Consider the following 20,890-nt stretch of genomic DNA (forward strand, 5'->3'; position numbering starts at 1 on the left):
TTTATTTATTATTTATTTATTTGTGTATAAGGGGGCTGAATGGAATGGATCTAGGCTGAATCTACTTAAATGTTCATGTTTGTGTTCAAAGCATTATTTATTTTAATGCATTAATACTGTTTCTTAAGATATGATAGACATTTTAATAAAAAATGGACTGATCCCAAAGCGAGCAAAGAAGGAGCTGGAATAAGAGAGATGCTCTCCCAGAATAAGTGTGTACTGTTTTCTTCAGGTTTTTGAACAGGCTTGTGTTTGCTGGCATCTAACATGTCTCATTATAATAGAAGTGCCTTCTGCTTAGCACGTGGCCACAACCATATTGCGGTCTCCCCAACCAATTCTTATCCTTGTTTTTATGCCTGTGCTGAATTTTATGAGAGCCAATGAATCCAGAAGATGTATCAGTTGGTATTTCTCATTTTCCAATAGTCTAAAAGGTGATAGGGAAGTAAGGGGGATTTAGAAGTAAAGACCAAAGGAAAAATCCACAATACACAGAAAGGAAGCAAAAAGGGAAAGCGGAGAATATCAGGTGTGTGTAAAGCAAGCACAAATAAAATGAAAAGCACAGTTTGTACCAGAAGCCATGGACCTTACTCAGACTTAGACCTATGCTTCCTGTCAGCACCATATGTTATGCTCTTCAACAGAAAAATCAGATATCAAGAGAAAGCATTTTAGCTAAGCAGCCTAGCTAAGCACTTGACTTCTATTCTACCTCTGGTTCTTACAGTGTATTTTCTCATAGTTTACCTAATTTCTTTGGGCTTCACCTTCTTTTTCTGTAAAATTGAGATTTTGTGGGATTGCTTACGTGAAATAACAAATGTAAAGTGCTTGGCTGGTGATTGGCCTGTTTTAAATGCTCAGGAAAAGTAGTTAACTCTCATCATAATTGTCATTAATATCATTCCAGCTTAATAGCACATGATTTCAGGTATTAGTCAGGATTCAATCAGGGAAGTAGATACTGTGAATATTACAGACGAAGGGATTTATTATACACATTAGACATTATACAGTTGTGGATGGACCTGGGGAAGTAAGAGCTGGAGGAGTAATTGGAGTAGAAAAATCATACTGGTCCAGATGGTTTCCCTGGAGAAGTCTAGCAAACATGTAAAGAAGAACTAACAGCAAGCCTACACAGTTTCTTCCAGAAGAAAGGAGGGAACACTTCCCAATTCATTTTATGAAGCTAGTATTATCCTGATACCAAAACCAAAGACAGTCCAAAAAAGCAAAATTATAGACCAATATCCCTCATGAATATAGAGCAAAACTCCTTAACAAAATATTAGCAAATAGAATACAATATATAAAAAAAGATCAAGTGGAGTTTATTCTATGGCTATAAGACTGGCTCAATATCAAATTATCAATTGATACAATCACCATCTTAACAGACTGAAGAAGAAAAATCACATAATCACATCTATCAATGCAGAAAAAGTATTTGATCGAATTCTATAAACATTCATAATTAAAATTCTCACAAAAAGCTTGAATGGAGAGAAAAGTCCTCAAATTGATAAAGAGCATGTACAAAAAACCTTAAGATTTTACTCAATGGGAAAAGACAATGTTTTCCCCCTAAGTTTGGAACAAGGCAAAGATGTCCACTCTTACTGCTTTTATTCAATGTAGTATTGGAAGTACTAGCTAGTGCAAAAAGGGAGCTAAAGAAGTAAAATGCACACAGATTGGAAAGAAAGTAATACAGTTATTCATGTTTGCAGAAGACATGATTATCTATGTAAAAAATCCTGCAAAATCTAAAACAAAAAACAAAGAACAAAAACAAACCAACAAAAAATCCTAAAACAAATAAGAGAGTTCAGCAAGGTTGCAGGATTCAAGATAAGTATACGAAAATAAGTTATTCATTGCTAGATACATCTAAATTAAAAATATAATATCATTTACAATTGCTCAAAAGGAAGTGAAATACTTGGATATAAATCTAACAAAATTGTCTAGAACTTATATGCTGAAAACAACAAAATGCTGATGAAAGAAACAAATAAATGGAGAGACATATCATATTCATGAATATAGGAAAGATGTCAATTCTCCTCAAATTATAATTCTAGTTTAACACTATCCCTTTCAAAAATCCAAATAAGATTGTAGAGATAGACACGATTATTCTAAAATTTCTATGGAAAGGCAAAGATACAAAATAGTCAAAACAATTTTGAAAAAGAATAAAGTGGGAGGAATCAGCCTACCTGATTTTAAGAACTATGTAATTGGGGGTGCAAGGGTGGTTCAGTGGTAGAATGCTCGCCTGCGATGCATTCGATTCCCGGCCCACACACTTCCCCAAAAACAAACAAACAAGCAAACAAAAAAACCAAACAAACAAAAATTCAACAAATGGTGCTGCAATAATGGGATACTCACATGGAGAAAGAATGAAATGTAACCCCACCATACAGTGTACAAACAAAGAAAAGGCCTGTATAGTTACAGTCATCAATGCTGTGCAGCATTGACACGCAGTGCGAATGAAAAGAACAAATAACCCAGAAAGAGAACCACACAAATATGCACAAAGGATTTTTTGACAAAGGTATATAAACAAATACTGTAGTTACATTCCAGGTAAAATACTTGAATGGTCGGTCAGAGGGTGACCCCATAACTCCTCTTCTGCGGGGAGTAATGGAAGGATCCTGGGTTCTAGGACGGGAGACTGATGATAACATTCAGGTGAAAGGAAATCCATTGATCACTGATTGCTTTAGGTTAGAAAGGGAGGGGGACCCATCACAGGTGAGGGTGGCTGAACCTTGTACTACTGAGTAGATTGGAAGACCCATTCCTCTTCTTCTCCTACAAACTCTACCACCTGTGCCCCACCCCCACCACCATAGAGTACTTCTCCAATTTTGGAGGGAGAATGGACAGAGAATTGTTAGTACTGAAAATGTATGCATATGATTTTCAACAGTTGATGACTTGGTAATTCTTTGTTAAATAAATAGTCAAATGCAGTCTGATTAAGTATTTCCATCCAGATAGAAGGTAGAACAACATCTGGATCCAATTCTCCAAAGATTGCAATTTTTGAGGTTGTAATTTCCATCTTAATAGTGAAGCGGCAACTTTTAGAATCAACTGGGAAGAGATGGAAGTTTGTGATTGAAACTTTTCTATCACAGCTGACTGTGGTCTTTTCTATCAGAACCTGCTTTGTACTTTGGCAGTCTTTAGCAGTGAAGAGTTCTGTACAAAGAAAGTAACGTTTGCTAAGGAGATTCAGTTGTGAATGTTTTCTGGTAGATGTAGCCCCCTTAGATAGTTTGTCTTTATCTTCTTACTTTGCTCATTGTGGAAGGTGATCTTTATTAACTACCTGTGCCTTTCTGTGCTGCAGAAGTTGATGTAGAAAAGAGGGAGTTGTCTTTTCAATTAGGAAATTAATACTGGTGCCCAGCTACTTTAAAAATTTGACAAATTGCAAAAGCTCTTTCTTTTCTTTTCTTTCCAGGGACTTGAAAAAGGAAGCAAAGAATAAGTATAAAATGTCCCTGTCAGGTTCTCAGGCAAATGAACATAATAGAAGGCTGCAAGACACCCTAGCAAAAGAAGTGAAAGACTTTCAGAAGAGCACTGCCGTCTGTTGCCCCCATTAAGTGGTGGGCTCTTCTATCACCCCCTTGTTTTCTGGAGGTGTTTAAGAACAAGTATGGTTTCCAGAACTGGAGAAGTCTGAATGGCAATTTTTCCCAAGTAAGTGATCTTCTGCTTCATGTTCTAAGAAATCTGAGGAGCAAACAAAGAGCAATGCAATGTCATTTGTTAAGGGGTACCCACCACCTGGGTAGTAGGGCATGTGCCATAGATAAAGGTAAAGCCGGGAGCACCTCCCAACTCAGGTGAAAGGGTTTCTCTGATTGGATGTGTTTACTCTTCCCAAAATCAAACAGATTCCTTCTGTAAAAATAAATTGGTACCTGCTTCTCTACAAACAAATCTTTGAGGGCAAAAAATGCAATATCTATACATATATACATAAAAGAAAATTACATGTGTATTTTCTCCTGACACAGTTTTTAAAGCTGTTAGTGGCTGATTTACAATGCTTATAATATTCAGCTTTTCATTTGAAATTCTAATAAGTCCTTTGAATGGGTTACACCTTGTTAGAAAGTAAAGGGAATGAAATGTCTTCATTGGATTGTGAGAGTTTTTCTGACTTCTTTATGAATGAATGGCCCAGGTCTTCTTTCAGTGTCATCTTTTCTTCCATGGAATGTTCCTGAGTCAACATGGGGAATGAAAGTGAATCTTGAGTTGAAAGTTATACTCTGAAGAGCCCTCACATATGTCCCGTATTAATTTATTTTCCAACCCTTAGTTTGCCTGTTTCTTTTATGTACTCATTAATTGGTTGAATTATCTTTGCCATTTTCCCAAGAAACCCTCTTCTTTTTCCAAACTCTAGGAATATGAATGCTAAGCTCCTGGGAAGTGTTTGGAACACTCAGTTCAGGGGTGCGAATTCCATGGACTAAATGTATTCACCTTTGTTCCAAAAACAGGTGTTGGTTGGTATGAAAACCATGCCTGTCTAGATCTGGATTCTATCAAGAGGCCATGCTCTAATTTTACCAATTCCCTCGTCTTTGTTGGGCACAATATAATGCCACAGAGGTTTTTTAAAAGTCATGATAGACTTGAAATGACACGTTTCTATTTAGAAATTATTTTATAATATTCAGGATATTCTTGGCATAGAAAGTCTAATCCTTATTTGGTCTGACCTTGGAGAGGATAAATCATGGTCCAGGTTTACTACCTTATGTTCTTATATTCCAATTCTTCCAATACTAGTCTCATAGATGATGGAAAAAGCTTCACTATTTGCATATTATAACATCATTGAAAATTTGTCACTGGAAAAGAGAGGGTGTAACTTTGTAACCAGATAAATCCTTTCTCATGTGTTTGTAGTCACTTCTCAATCCTCTCCCTTAGCCATATACCCCTCTTTACTGTGTGGTGATTTTCTAACTTGGAAAAGGAAATAGTGATTGTGAAATTTTATGGTGAATATTCTCATAGCACGACAATCTCAAGGTAGCCAGATTTCTTTCATGGCAGCTTGCATCCCCCCTAACAAGTATTGCAAGTCATAGGAAGAAGAACCTATAAGCCCTCCTAAAAACAAGGCCTAAACTGGCACAGAACCACTTCTCCCATGGCCAGAGTAGTCACAGGCCAGCTCAACTTCAATGGGGTGGAGAAATAGACTGGATCTCTTGATAGGAAAATCAATAGGGAAAGCATTTTGTGACAGCCTTCTAGGAAACAACTGACAGCATTGGATTTCATGCCCAGAGGGCCAAGTGCCCCCAAATATAACAATCATTCGCTCAGTCAACAAATATTTATTGTACCAATTGTGAGGTACTCTTCGATGAGGAAGGCAGATATGTACTATCTTGGAGTTTACAATTTAGCATGAAAGACATGTATAAGAAATGTCAATATGATAAATCTAACCATAGGAAATGGACTAGATATGATGAAGCATGTAGTAAAGGGGATCAGAGTTGACTTCTTGGAGAAGGAGATGTTTAGCTCAAGTCTTGAGGAATGAGTAGGAAGAGACAGTGTCTAGTGTGTCAATTAAAAAAAATAGTAACCATTGGTTGAAAGGCAGTACTTAGTGATAATCTCTATATTAAAGGAACATTCCCTAAACCCTAACTCCATTTGAAACCTGAGGGTTTCTCCTTTCTACCACGTTGAAACTTTAAAACTAGCATGACCCTCTCCATAAAGGAAGTAAATCAAACAAATGAAGAACCACCTAGCTTTTGGTCTTCACAAGTGACTTAGTAAGTAGGAATTCTCTTTCTAGGTTTAACATTTTGGAAGCATCCAGAAGAAACTATTCCATATCAAAATGCACTGGTTAATTTGGAAGAGATTCATGGCTATGTAGGACTCCATGAGACAATATTTCTAGCACCTTAACAAATTGGAAAAATATTTTACCAAACCAGGTTTGCCTGCACACATCAGACTTTGTAGTGTCTTTCAGCCAGCTAGAAGAGTTCATTGTATTTTTAATGTGATTAAAAAATTAAAATAAAATAGTGATTTTATACACAGACGTTGATAAAAGATGTTTTTAAAACAGTAAATTAAAATCTCGTTAATATTTCAGTAAGAATATTTTGTGCTTATCTGTTTCATCTTTATTTTTGACCTATGGCTTAGAGTTCACAGCATGAAGGAAATGGTAAAATCTGTTCACCATAAAATGTTAATTATAAGTAAATTACAGCACAAACGTTCAATCAGCTGCATTAATTCTACATAAAGTGAATTATTGTAGCAGAAAATTTTAAAATGTGACTGAATTTTATAATCTTTGGTCTCCTTTTACTAGCTCTCTCACCAACACTGATACTCATGTGTTTATCCCAGAACCTCTGAGGTCTTTGTGTGGTTGAGCTCATTGCACTTACTGTGTTTTGAAAGTTAAATGTGGTGTGCAGTTACCATCTCTTCAAATGATTTTGAATTGTACATAACTCTGTTTGCCCTGTGGCAACTTAAATGGAAGCTTTGATATTTTTCAAATGGAGAATGGAGCTCCTAAAATGAAGGTGTCCAGCTGATCATGTAGAATAGTTTTCTCCTAGAATGTGAACAAAATGCCCATACTTGTCTGTGTGTATGTGTGTGTGTATGTGCATGTCTGTGAATACATATGTAAGTGTTAGAATTATTTTTTTCTGGCTTTAGGTCTGCTGTAAAATTAGAAACTTTTTTTAAAAAGTGATTTTATGTCCCTAAACCAAAGAATATCCCATGTGAAATCACAGAAATGCTGAAGGAGTAAAAAGTCTTGCCAGAGAGTAATAACAGGAAATGATTTAAATATCCAGAATATAGGTGGTTCATTTTGGCAACTATGTTAATTTTTCAATAGTAGCAAACCACTGGTGCTTCCCTGAACAATAATGCCCCTGTGTATTCATTTTGTAATTAGAAATAGCTTGCTGCTCAATATTAAGAGGATATCGAATCCAGTTACTAGATGCTATTAGGTATTGCACACAGGCAGAAGCCACAGAATTTGCAAAATACCCAGAAATGGGGAAAAAGAACTAAACCAAATAGCAACAACAAAAATATTTTCATTATGTGATGCAACTAACAACCAGCTGAAATAAAATCACAAAATCTAAAAGAATTGCTTCCTAGTGGTTTCCCACTCCTCATTGCCCTCCATCCTAAGACATTTTGTGACGGATACAACCTGCTCCCTTCTACTCATCAAGGTCCAACATATCCCTTGTAGATCTTGTATTTTATGTTGGATATTTAAATCACATTCTTGGGAGTCCTATTTCAGATTACGCATATGTTGCTTTTAATTCAGATGCTCCAGACTCTCTCCTGGTCTCATCTCACTCACTGTGGCAACATTATTGCTCCAGGTGTCTACTCTGTGACTGCATGGGAACTCTATTACTTAGCAGATCACAAAGCATAGTACACATATTGTTTCCCAGCCAATGCCTGGCTTCTGTACTAAGGATCAGTCTTCTCGCTAGTTGAAGGTAGAGTCTGCTTTGTTCCTTCCAATAAGCCGTTCCATTTAAAACCCATGAACCTCAACAGAAGGCTGAAGCAGCCAAGAAAAAATAGAAATGCTTTATAGAATACATTAATAAGGAACATCCAGAAATGGGAATCATGGTATTACATTTAGAGGAAAAAAGACTCCCACTCTGAGAGGGATGAGGAAAGGGATTTCCAATTTGCTAATGGCAGAAGCTGTTAATCTCTAAGTGTGTGCAGACATTGGTGAGCCCTCCTTTAATATGCTCAGAAATCCTAGAGGATTAAAATATCTGACGGAGTCAGCTTTAGGTGTCTGGCACCACTAAGAGACAAGGAGTGTCAGCTTCCAAACAGGTTAGATCTTCTAAAGAAAATATCAAAATAGTCATTGTAGAAAGGCTAATTGACAGCTATTTTAATTTAAAATCATCAGCAAAATCATGAAAAAACAAAGATATTCTAATGCTTCTAATATCATTTTCTTCCCTTTCTGTCCTGCCCAAGATCCCATTCTGGGCTCCCAGCATCCTCAGCTTCTATGATCTTACATTTTCTACTATGTAAGAAACATAAACCCATTCACATGGTGTTAGAAGCTTCTATTTTTCTCTTCTAGAATACTGGCTTTGTTATTTTTGTAAAGATGACCAAGTTAGCTTTATACTATTTAAAAATATGAAATACAAAGAAGAAAACAAAATATCCCTAAAAATGTCACCACCAAGAAATACTCATCTTTCAGGTTTGGTTAGCATTTTCCCAAGCATTTCTTTACCACATATTTGTAATAGCAAAGAGAGAGAGAAAGAGAATGACAGACTCAAAGAAACTGAGAAAAACTGAGATTTTTTTTAAAAAAGGATTATATATGAGAAAGAGAAATTAAATGATAAGTATAATGGTACTAGATTTGTTATATTAGAATTGAAGAAGAAAAAAGAATATGAAGGTAAAACAGAAAGAAGTGCTGAATCTTGGAAAATATTCTTCAACAAATTATTGAAGATCTAAGTTTAAGAAAAAGATTAGAAAAAACTTTGTCTAGATCCATTATGTTTGGGTTTTTTTCTTTAACTTCTTGTTTTAGTATTTTGTAATTATAGACTGACTTCCTGCTTAAGATATGAGAAAATTAGCATGCAGCTGCCCAAGTTCCTTCCCTTGCCTCCTGATATTTATTATTTTTTTTTTACTTTGTAATAGTTTGTAACACTTGTTATCTTGTTCTGAAACCATAAATACCACATTTATTTTGTCTTCTGTCTGTATTTAAATAATTCAGTGCTCAATTCAAGATTTTATACCTGTCTTCTCCATTATTGTGTTCTTTTATTTTGATTTATCTTTTAATTGAATGAATTTTATTTTTAAGTCTTGTTTTAGAAGGCTTTTGGTTACTGTGTTCCAAGCTCTTGCATGTTTAAGAATGTCTATTGCCTTTATACTCAGAGATTATTTATAGCTGTATGGTATGCTAAATTTGTGTGCATTTGCTGAAGGTATGGAGACTAGCAGTGAGTTAAATTAACATTTTGCCATGATGCGATCACAGAATTCAAAATAAGCACAGCTCACCTAAGAAAGTGTGATCTAAGCCTGCAGGTGTTAGGTTGGGAGGCAGCAAACAAAATCTCGTGTGCTTATTGGAATCTCCTCTGTGTACAGGCATAGAAAACAAAATAAAAACAAATAAACGAGAATGAATAATACATGAAGAGATTATTTTAGCTGGGTATAAAATTTGGGGAATCACATTTTCTTTCTCTCAGAATGTTGTAGACATTTTTCCATTGTCTCCCAGCACTGAGTACCATCATTTAATCACACAATTACCATTCATATTCTTTTTGATTGGTAGATGGGTTCGTAGGTATTGTACTCTCAGTTTTTTCATGTTTGAAAATCTCTAACTATTGTAATTATATCTGAACATCACCTTGACTGGATATTGTATTCTATGAGCACATTTTTTAAGACTCTTGCACATTTAATGAAATGCTTCCTTATTTCTGGGATTAAATGTTGTGATGAAGACTGAAGGCCACCTAATTTTTCCATTTATAAATAACTTGATTTCTCTCTCTGAATGACTAAATAATTTTTGTTATCCTTTAAATTCAGCAACTAAACCAGGATGTGCTCAGCATCAACGAATTTGTATCAGTTTTTCCCATAATATTCTGTGCCCTGTTTGATAGGTACATTTCTTCCTCTTTGAAGGAAACTCATATAACTGAATTTTTCTTCCTTCAGTTATATTCTCTACTCTAGGATCATCAAATTATTCTTTCATTTTCTATTACTTTCTTTAATTTTTCTTTTTTCTCTGTATTCACTAAAATTATTTCATGCCTTTTTTCTATACCGGTAATTCTATTTTTAGTCATGTTTATTCTATTTCTGTTACTTAATTATTAGTTCTATAATAATGTGTTTTTCTTATCTTTTTTTTACTTTTTTGTTGTATTCTATAACATACATACAAAGCAAAGAAATTTTAAAAAGCAATAATTTTCAAAGCACTCTTCAACAAGGTGGTTACAGGACATATCTCAGAGACTGTCATGGGCTACTATGTGATCCACTCATATTTTTCCTTCTAGCTGCTCCAGAATAGAGGAGGCTGGAGGGTGTAAATATTTTTATTTATTTATTTATTTTTACATGGGCAGGCACGGGAATCAAACCCGGGTCCTCTGGCATGGCAGGCAAGCATTATTGCCTGCTGAGCCACCGTGGCCCACCCTAAATATTTTTTTTATCATCACAACTGACTTTTTTCCTTCTTTTTTTTGTGAAAAATAACATTTATACAAAAAAGCAATAAATTTCAAAACACAACACCACAGTTGGTTGTAGAACATATTTCAGAGCTTGACATGCATTACAATTTCACAATTTTAGGCCTTCACCTGTAGCTGCTCCAAAATGCTGGAGAACAAAAGAAACATCCATTAAATCATTTTAATGATTCAGCATTCATAATCATTTGTTAATTCCTATCTTCTGTGCCCAACTCCCCCCTATCCTTATCTTTCTATATCTCTCTTTGGGGGTGTTTCAGCTATGGCCATTCTAAATTTTTCATATTGAAAGGGTCTGTCATTAATATGGGGTAGGGAAAAGGAACTATCTGATGTTCTGGATAGGCTGGGCTAGGTTTCAGGACGTATCTGGACCAGGGACCCATCTGGAGGCCATAGGTTTCTGGAAAGTCACTCTAGTGCATGGAACCCTTGTGGAATCTTGTATATTGCCCTAGGTGTTCTTTAAGATTGGCGGGGATGGTCCTGGTTGGGGGGTGTTGTGTGATAGGTAGCAAGGTCTAATGGAAGCTTGCATGAGAGCAACCCCCAGAGTAGCCTCTTGACTCTATTTGAACTCTCTCTGCCACTGATACTTGAGTAATTACACTTCTTTTCCCCTTTTGGTCAGAATGGAATTGTTAATCCCATGATGCCAGGTCTGAATTTATCCCTGGGAGTCATCTCCCATGTCACCAGGGGGACTTTCACCCCTGGATGTCTTATCCCACATAGGGGGAAGGGCAATGATTTCACTTACAGAGTTGGGCTTCGAGAGACTGGGAGGCCACATCTGAACAAACAACAGAGGTCCTCCAGAAGTAACTCTTAAGCATGCCTATAGGTAATCTAAGCTTCTCTGCTACCTATATAAACTTCACAAAAGTAAGCCCCATGATCAAGGGCATGGCCTATTGATTTGGGTGTCCCTATAATTTGACACAGTATCAGGGGATTCCCTGATGGTAAGGTTTAATAGTTACATATTCTTTCTCCTCTCTCTCAGGGGACTTTACCAATACATTTTATTTTAATGGGCAGGCACCGGGAAATGAATCCAGGTATCCAGCATGGCAGGCAAGAACTCGGCCACTGAACCATCTTTGCCCACCAATACTTTTTGATTATCTGCTTAATATACTCTAGGATGTATCCAGACATTACACTAATCTATACAGGATTAAAGGACCTCTTTCTTATTCTGTGCTCCCTGTGTTTCAATTGTTCAAATGAGCTATACAGATAGGTTGAATTAGATTATGCACTACAAAAAATTTCAGTTCCTGAGCAAATAAACCTTTCTTCCATTAGTCTCAAAGAGTGTGTGTGGTTCTAAAATATAGACACTATCTTCCTTACCCCTATGTACTGATTACTTTAACCCCAGCCTGTTCAGCTTCATTCTTATCTCTAAATATAAAGCAGCCTCTCGAAATCCAGAAATAAAAATCACCATTCTGGACTGAATGTGTCTGCTCTAAAAGCTTACACTCTAGGCCCCTGTTTTCTTATAAGCATTTTCTAAAGGTGACCAGACCATCATTGTTCTTTTGCTTCTGGCTTATTTTGTCCCACCAAATGTCGCACACGTTCATTCATATTGTTGCATGCCCCATGATTTTGTTTCTTTTTGTAGGGGCACAACTTTCATTCATATACACCATCGCTTGCCAATCTACTTCTCCGTAAGTGCATCCTTCAGCTACCTGCATTCATCGGACATCATACAGAAGGCCCAAAGTCCATAGACCATCAATATCCTAAATTTTAGATCATTTCATTGTTCCCAAGAGAAAGAAAACCAATAAAGACACCCTCACCAAATAGAAAATCTAAACCTCCTCTTAACTCTTGTGTCCCTCCCCCATTATTTACCTCTGCTGTTGCTGTAGTAGTCCTGATAGTTTCCTTTTGAACATAGTTCATAGCATGCACTAGCAGTTTTCCCCCCATGCCCTGGACTTAAACACTCTTTTTGTACAAGAATCATATCTTTGAAGTAATTCTTGCGAGAACTAATTCATATTTCTAGTGGGAATCAGTGGGACATGTAGGTCTCTACAACCCCTTTCAATTTTGTTCATCTTCAATATGATAATTACCTATAGACCCACTTGAGAATCACCTTCACTCCTATCTATTCCCTTACATTGGAGTTCAACCTCGTTAGCTAATGGTTCACCCATCTCTATCTTCTATGTATCTCTAAGTCCCCTATATTCTATATTATAAGCTTCCGATTATACCTTTATGCTGGTCATAAAAGCGGAATCATACAGTACCTATCTTTTTGTGTCTAGCTAATTTTACCCAGCATTATGTCCTCAAGGCTCATCCATCTTGTCGTGTGCTTCAGGACATCATTTTGTCTTACTGCTGCATAATATTCCATTGTATGTATATACCACATTTTGTTGATCCACTAGTTTGTTGATGGGCATTTGGTTTGTTTCCATCTTTTGGCGATTGTGAATAATGCTGCTATGAACATCAGTGTGCAAATGTCTGTTTGTGTTGTTACTTTCAGCTCTTCTGGGTATATACCAAGTAGTGCTATTGCTGGTTCATAGGGCAACTCGATATTCAGTTTCCTAAGGAACTGCCAAATAGACTTCCATAGTGGCTGCACCATTATACCTTCTCACCAGCAGTGCATGAGTGTCCCTGCTTCTCCACATCATCTCCAACATTTATAGTTTCCTGTCTGTTTAATAGCAGCCATTCTTAAAGGTGTGAGATGGTATCTCTTTGTAGTCTTGATCTGTATTTCCCTTATAGACAATGAAAAATGAGCATCTCTTCATGTGCTTTTGAGCCATCTGTATTTGCTCTTCAGAAAAGTGCCTACTCATATCTTTAGCCCATATTATAATTGGGTTTTTTGTTCTTTTGTTGTTGAGTTGAATGATTTCTTTGTATAGTATACAGGGTATAAAACCTTTGTCTGATATGTGATTTCCAAATATTTTCTCTCATTGAGTTGGCTGTCTCTTCACCTTTTTCACAAAGTCTTTTTGAGGGCAGAAGCATTTGATTTTCAGGAGTTTCCATTTATCTATTTTTTCTTTTATTGCTTGTGCTTTGGGTATAAAGTTTAAGAAGCTACCTCCTATTACTAGGTCTTAAAGATGTTTCCCTACATTTTCTTCTAGAAGCTTTATAGTACTAGTTCTTATATTTAGGTGTTTGATTCACTTTCAATTAATTTTTGTGTAGGGTTTAAGATAGGGGTCCTCTTTCATTCTCTTGGCTATTGATATCCAGGTCTTCCAGGCCCAATTATTGAAAAGACTATTGTGTCCTGGTTCAGAGGATTTGGGGACCTTTTAAAAAATCAGTTGACCATAGATTTGGTGGTCTATTTCTGCACTCTCTATTTGATTCCACTGGTCAATGCTTCTATCTTTGTGCCAGTATCATACTGTTTTGACCACTGTGGCTTTATAATAGGTTTTAAAGTCGGGGAATGTTAATCCTCCCACTTCATTCTTGTTTTTTAGGAAGCTTTTAGCTATTCAGTGTCTCTTTCCCTTCCATATGAATTTGATATTTATCTTTTACAAGTCTTCAAAGTAGGTTGTTGGAATTTTGATTGGTACTGTATTGAATCTGTAGATCAATTTGAGGAGAATTGACATCTAACTATATTTAGCTTTCCTATCCATGAGCAAGGAATATCTTTCCACCTACTTAGATCTCCTTTGATTTCTTTTAGCAATGTTATGTAGTTTTCTGTGTACAAGTCATTTACATCCTTAGTTAAGTTCATTCCTAAGTACTTGATTCTTTTAGTTGCTATTTTGAATGGAATTTTGTCCTTAACTGACTCCTCAGTTAGGTCATTGCTTGTGTATAGAAATGTTACTGATTTTTGCATGTTAATTTTATATCCTGCCACCTTATTGAACTTGTTTATTAGTTCAAGTAACTTTGTTGTAGATTTCTCAGGATCTTCCAAGTATCGTATCATATCATCTGCAAATAATGAGAGTTTTACTTCTCCCTTTCCAATTTGTGTGGCTTTTACTTCTTTGTCCTTCCAGATTGCTCTAGCTAGAACTTCTAGCACAGTGTTGAATAATAGTGGTGACAGTGGCCATCCTTGTCTTGTACCTGATCTTAGGGGGAAAGCTTTCAGTCTCTCTCCCTTGAGTATGATGCTGGCTATCGGTTTTTCATAATTGAGGTATTTACCTTTATCATATTGAGGTCGTTACCTTTGATTCCTATCTTTTGGGGTGTTTTATCTGAAAATGATGCTGAATTTTGTCAAATGCTTTTTCAGCATCAATCAAGATGATCATGTGATTTTTTCCCTTTTGATTTGTTAATGTGCTGCTGTATTACATTAATTGATTGTCTTGTGTTGAACCATCCTTGCATTCCTGGGATAAACCCCACTTGGTCATGGTGTTTAATTCTTTTAATGTGTTGTTGAATTCAATTTGCTAATATTTTGTTGAGAATTTTTGCATCTATGTTCATTAAGGAGATTAGCCTGTAGTTTTCCTTTCTTATAGCACCTTTACCTGGTTTTGGTATTAAAATGATATAGCTCCACAAAATGAGTTAGGTAGACTTCCTTTTTCCTCAATTTTTTGGAGAAGTTTGAGCAGGATTGGTGTTAGTTCTTTATTGGATGTTTGATGAAATTCCCCTGTGAAGCCATCTGGCCCTGGGCTTTCCTTTGTAGGAAGATTTTTGATGACAGATTGAATCTCTTTGCTTGTGATTGGTTTGTTGAGATCTTCTATTTTTTCCTGAATCAGTGTCACTTGTCTGTTTATCTCCAGGAGTTTGTCCATTTCATCTAAGTTGTCTAGTTTGTTGGCATAAAGTTGTTCATAGTATCCTCTTGTGATTTCTTTTATTTTTTTCAGGGTCTGTGATGATGCACCCCTTCTCATTTCTGATTTTGTTTATTTGCATCCTCTCTCTTTTTTCCTTTGTCAGTCTTGCTAGTGGCCCATCAATTTTATTGATTTCCTCAAAGAGCCAACTTTTGGTTTTATTGATTCTTTCTATTGTTCTTTTGTTCTTCCACTCATTTATCTCTGCTTTAATCTTTGTTATTTCTCTTCTTCTATTTGCTTTGGGGCTAGTTTACTGTTCTTTCTCAAGTTCCTCCAGGTTTCCTGTTAAGTTCTCAAATTTTGCTCTTTCTTGTTTTTTAATATAGGCATTTAGGGCAATAAATTTCCCTTTCAGCACAGCCTTTGCCACATCCTATAAATTCTGATGTGTTGTATTCTCATTTTCATTCATCTCCAGATAGCTACTGATTTCTCTAGCAATTTCTTCTTTGACCCACGGGTTGTTTAAGACTGTATTATTTAAACTCCATATTTGTGAACATTCTCATTCTCTGATGATTATTGAGATCCAGCTTCATCCCATTGTAATCAGAGAAAGTGCTGTGAATAATTTCAATATTTTTAAATTTACAAAGACCTGTTTTGTGCCCCAGCATATGATCTATCCTGGAGAATGTTCCATGAGCACTAGAGAAGTATGTATATCCTTGTGCTGGGGTGCAATGACCTATATATGTCTGTTAGGTCTCATTCATTTATCAAGTTATTTAACTTCTCTATTTCCTTGTTGATCATCTGTCTGGTTGTTCTATCTATAGAGCAGAGTGGTGTATTGAAGTCTCCTACTATTATTGTTGAAACATCTATCACTCCCTTCAGTTTTGCCAATGTTTGTCTCATGTACTTTGGAGCTCCAAAGTGTTCTAATTTGGGAGTGTTCTAGTTTGCTAGCTGCTGGAATGCAATATACAAGAAACAGAATGGCTTTTAAAAGGGAGAATTTAATAAGTTGCTAGTTTATAGTTCTAAGGCTGAGAAAATGTCCCAATTACAACAAGTCTACAGAAGTGTCCAATCAGAGGTATCCAGGGAAAGATACCTTCATTCAAGAAGGCCGATGAAGTTCAGGGTCTCTCTCTCATCTGAGAAGGCACATGGTGGACACAGTCACAGTTTCTCCCTCTGCTGGAGGGCACATGGTGAGCACAGCTTCATCTGCCAGCTTTCTCTCCTGGCTTCCTGTTTCATGGAGCTCCCTGGGAGTTTTCCTTCTTCATCTCCAAAGGTCACTGGCTTATGGACTCTTGTGGCTATGTCATTCTTCTCTGGCTCTCTCTGAATCACTCTCATTCTTCAAAATGTTTCCTCTTTTATAGGACTCCAGAAACTTCTCAAGGCCCACCCAAATGGGTGGAGACATGTCATCTAATCCATCTTAACTTGATTAAATCACATCTCCAGGGAGATGATCTGATTACAGTTTCAAACATACAGCATTGAATAGGGATTATCCTACCTTTATGAAATGGGATTTTGATTAAAACATGCTTTTTTAGGGTCCATATACCCTTTCAAACCAGCACAGGGGGCAGTATCCTTGTTTGTCTCTTATGATCTCTTTACATTTAAAGTCTATTTTGTCTGATATTAGTATAGCTTCTGCTTTCTTTTGGTTACAAGTTCTGTGGAAAATCTTTTTCCAACCTTTCACTTTTAATCTATTTGTATCCTTGTGTCTAAGATGAGTCTCTTGTAAGCAGCATACAGGGGCTGCGCTGGTGAGGGTAATGCACCCAAGGATCACAGTCTGCCTTACTTCCTAGTCCCAGGCTCCCATCTGTGTACTCCCACGGGCTCCGCAGCTCCATGCCTCTGTGCCAGGTTCCAGCTTTCTACCTCTCAGTTCCTTGGCCTCTGCAACCAGGGCTGCCACATGTGGTACAGAAGGCTCTCCCAGGTCAGCTGCATTCCCTAATCCTCTAAAATAATGTTTTGATCTTCAGTTTGTCTTCTAAGCTCATAACCTCTTTTTATATCATTAGATTGTTTTAATAGCTTATCCTTTAGTTCCCATTTTAGTAAAATTGTGCCATATTAAACTATTCTATACCATAAGTACTCAAAAAGAAATTTTGGTTTTTTTTGACTTGTATTTTCTTTTCCTTATTGAGTGTTTCATCTCTCATTTGCATATCTCATCGCTTTTTTGTATTCTTGTTTCCATCCTAACCTAACATCCTAAAAGTATAGTCTTTTGGGATCCTAACTTACTGTGGGAGATCTCTTAGGAGACTCTTCTCCACAGGCATTCTCTGGCACTGATTTCTGCCTCCACCCCTCACATAGCAAAGCTGTCAAAATCAAAGTTAAAAGTTTGTTGATTTGGCAAATATTATCCCTGTTCCACTTTTCTTTTTGGATTGTGCCAGTTCCTTCAGTTTTGACCAGGAACTTGGTCCCTCATCAGGTCTTCAATGCATTTAAGGTCTTTTTATGATGTATCCGGTATATTGAGTGCTCTCAACAAAAGTTGTGGTCTGAAAGAAATAGTTCACCATTATCAAAAGTGGAAGTCCCTTTATGTTCTTTTTTTCCTTCTTGTTCTTGCTTAATATGTGACCCTCCATCCCAATCTTCTATTTGTACTCATAAACCTTGGATAACTTCTTCTTGACCCCTTCTCTCTCCATCTGTGGTCTATTTTTCCTCTCAGGAACAGTTTAATCTTTTCAATCCTGTTGTCCGTTTCCTAAGTAGTGCTTTGGTGGAAGGGATTGTTCTGAAGGGCTGTGTACAGGAGAACCAGGGACTTGACTCCTTTTTAAGATTTTGTTAAATGTACTTTATCAGGTTTATGTCACTTAGTTGGGAATGTATCTTATTCCCCTGGAGCCCTCCCTGTAAAGTGTCAATCCCTGGCAGTTTGTCCTGCCTGAAATAAGACTCTGAGGTCTTAGAGTGATAGGTAGGGGTCTTCTATTCCTGAAGATACTTTCCTAACTCAGCTGAAGACACCTAAATACCCCTTCAGTTTGTTTCTCTCCAAACTGTGAAGTATTGGAGGAAGATTCTGCTTCATCTACTCCTTTCTGTGCATTCTGGGATTTAGGGTAAATTGGGGCATAGCAATACCATCTTTCTCTTCCACCTGCCTGATATTTTTTTTTGAAGTTTATTAGCTTGAGGTTATTCCATGTTCTTTGACTATTGCTGATAAGCATTTTGTTTTGTTTGTCGCTACTTTTCATTCCTTTTGTTTAAAATATTAGAGTAGGGATATTCTGGGATCCAAATTCACCTCACCACCCAATCTAAAATTCAGCATTTTAATATGAGACACTTAAAGATATTACAATTATACCAGATACTATACCAAATATATGAGTTGTGTCTTCATTTGGGTTCTCCCAGAAATAGGCCTGAAGGCAAGTGAACAGGTAAAGGTAATTTATTTGTAAGGTAATCTCAAGAATTGATAGGATGGTGGGAAAATGAAGCAAGGAAGCTAATAAAGAGTTTATTATCAAACAGGTTTCCACTGTTGCTGAACAGATCCTGTGTCTTATGGAGGCCACCACATAAATCCACTCAGCCCCAATCCTACTTTCAGTAATCCCCTTTTATAATATAGTACTGAGTTAGGTTTTAGTAGGGGCATGATTTTTATAACTCCACATGTCATGTTTTGGAATAGAGTTCCACAAATCCATTTCTTTTCCTCTGTATGAATTGTCTAACCTAGCAGTCAAAAAATAGTTTCATGGTAAATCTAAGAGGAAAAAATTAAAGAGATCCCTAAGCTCATTGATTAAGCTCTAGATAAAAATTATCATTTTAAATTGGCAAAATTAGGGGATTCAAGTAATCTATTTTGCATATAACATATATATAAAATATCATATTTTAAAAAGCAAGGATACTTCAGAAGTCCCACCCAAGGGATCAGACTTGTGTATATATTCATGTTATAAGGAATACCAACTTGTTCATGTTATGGTACCCAGAAAAATTATACATGCTAGAAATCATTCTTTAAAATTCCTAAGTATTCTGTCTTATTTTTATTGGTGAAAAGCTAAATCTAGGATGTCAGGTGGTGGTAGAGAGAATGTATTATGTTTATTTGGCTGAAATCAGAGAAAGCCAACAAGTAACTTAATTACTCAAATATACACTGGAATATTCTGAGGATATTTCTGAGTAATTATTCTCCATATCCATAGACTGAAAGAACAGGAGGGAATATGAAAGAGAATGAACACATCAAAGTCATGGAGCCTTGAAATGCTGAACTTTGGATACCATTAGCAAGAGATTTTGGTCAGACATAAGAAATAACTTCTTGTTAGCCAGAATGACAAATCATCAGAGTGGCTGTCTAAATGATCTTTTACAGAATCTATTTCTAGAGTCCTTTTAGAGAAGAAACTACTGTCTTTCTTGAAAGGTTGAGGCTATAGTTTGAACGCTATTATAACTACCAGAAGCTCTGATTATTCTCTGAAAGGAATTGTTTATTGTTTTAAGAAAATGTATATACAAAAGCACATCTCAGTAACTTCCATCCACAAAATTATTTTCTTTGCCAAACTCCTTAGTCACCATATCTTTACAATTATCTTACTAAATATTTGGACTGTGTCATATGCTTGCAAATATGTTCCTTCCCTCTCTTCTTGTTTCTTTGTCACGGTAAGTAAAGCTCTAAATTCGTCTGTGAATTCACATGTCTTTTCCCTTTCATTTTCTCTACCTTCCCTTTGCCTTCACTTGGAGGCTCACTAACATTTCCTTCAAGTCATGTCTAAAACACAGTCCGCCCTCCCTCTTATGAGTTCTCAATGATATCTCTTCACTTAGAACTGTGATTTGTTTCCTACCTTACCCAGTCTCCCATCAAAGAGAGCCAGGCATGGAGTCCTCTTAGGAAAGAAAACATTGTGAATTTCAAGACTCTGACTCTTAAGACAATTTTCAAATACCGATTCCAAACAAAAGATGGTCAGTGATAACCATTTTACAGGGTGGCTGATTCCTACTCTTTCTAAACTGAACTTTCATGAGCTGTTTCCACCACCACCCAAGTAAGGTTTGCTCAAGAATCATCACCACAACCAAACTGTAAGCTCTGAAGGACAGGATCTGGGCTGCACTTTCTGCTTAGTTGTGGTGCTGGGGAAACATTTATTGATTGATTGGTTAAATGGATCTTTGTGCCAAAGGGTACAGCATATGTTTGGGCACCGAATTTTCCAAGGATATGTGTATAAGTTCATGATGCTGATCGGGTCTTTTTAGACAAAAGTTGAGAAAGGATATGTACAAAAATAGTCCTGTGAATTGACATTATATTACAGTAATTAAAATTACTATACTTCTGTATTTACATAGCATATCTCTCCCTCTCTCCCTCTCTCCCTCACTCCCTCACTCCTTCTCTCCCTCACTCCCTCTCTTCCTCTCTTCCTCTTTCCCTCTCTCCCACTCTCCCTCTCTCCTTCTCTCTCTCTCCTCTCTCCTCTCTCTCTCTCTCTCTCTCTCTCTCTCTCTCTCTCTCTCTCTCTCTCTCTCGGAGCTCATAGTCATTTGTAAGCAGTGGGCCTTATCCTGCTGCTAAATAGAAAATAAATTGCTTATCTCTCAGAAGAGAATTAACTCTTTCAGGGCACTGGAGTA

At 36.6% G+C, this 20,890-nt stretch overlaps 1 protein-coding gene across 7 annotated transcripts in view; it reads left to right on the forward strand.

Moving 5' to 3' along the window:
- The window catches only part of ZFHX3 (zinc finger homeobox 3), a 1,060,470-nt gene that overhangs the window by 459,664 nt on the left and 579,916 nt on the right, over positions 1-20,890 (forward strand). For all 7 annotated transcript variants that reach the window (XR_013163640.1, XM_077132887.1, XM_077132886.1 and 4 more), the window contains one exon: positions 3,500-3,741. The gene's annotated coding sequence lies outside the window, so the exon portion shown is untranslated. The remainder of the gene's footprint in view (positions 1-3,499; positions 3,742-20,890) is intronic.

The sequence above is a fragment of the Tamandua tetradactyla genome, chromosome 16, assembly GCF_023851605.1.
Source record: "Tamandua tetradactyla isolate mTamTet1 chromosome 16, mTamTet1.pri, whole genome shotgun sequence".
In the NCBI taxonomy this organism is placed as follows: domain Eukaryota; kingdom Metazoa; phylum Chordata; class Mammalia; order Pilosa; family Myrmecophagidae; genus Tamandua; species Tamandua tetradactyla.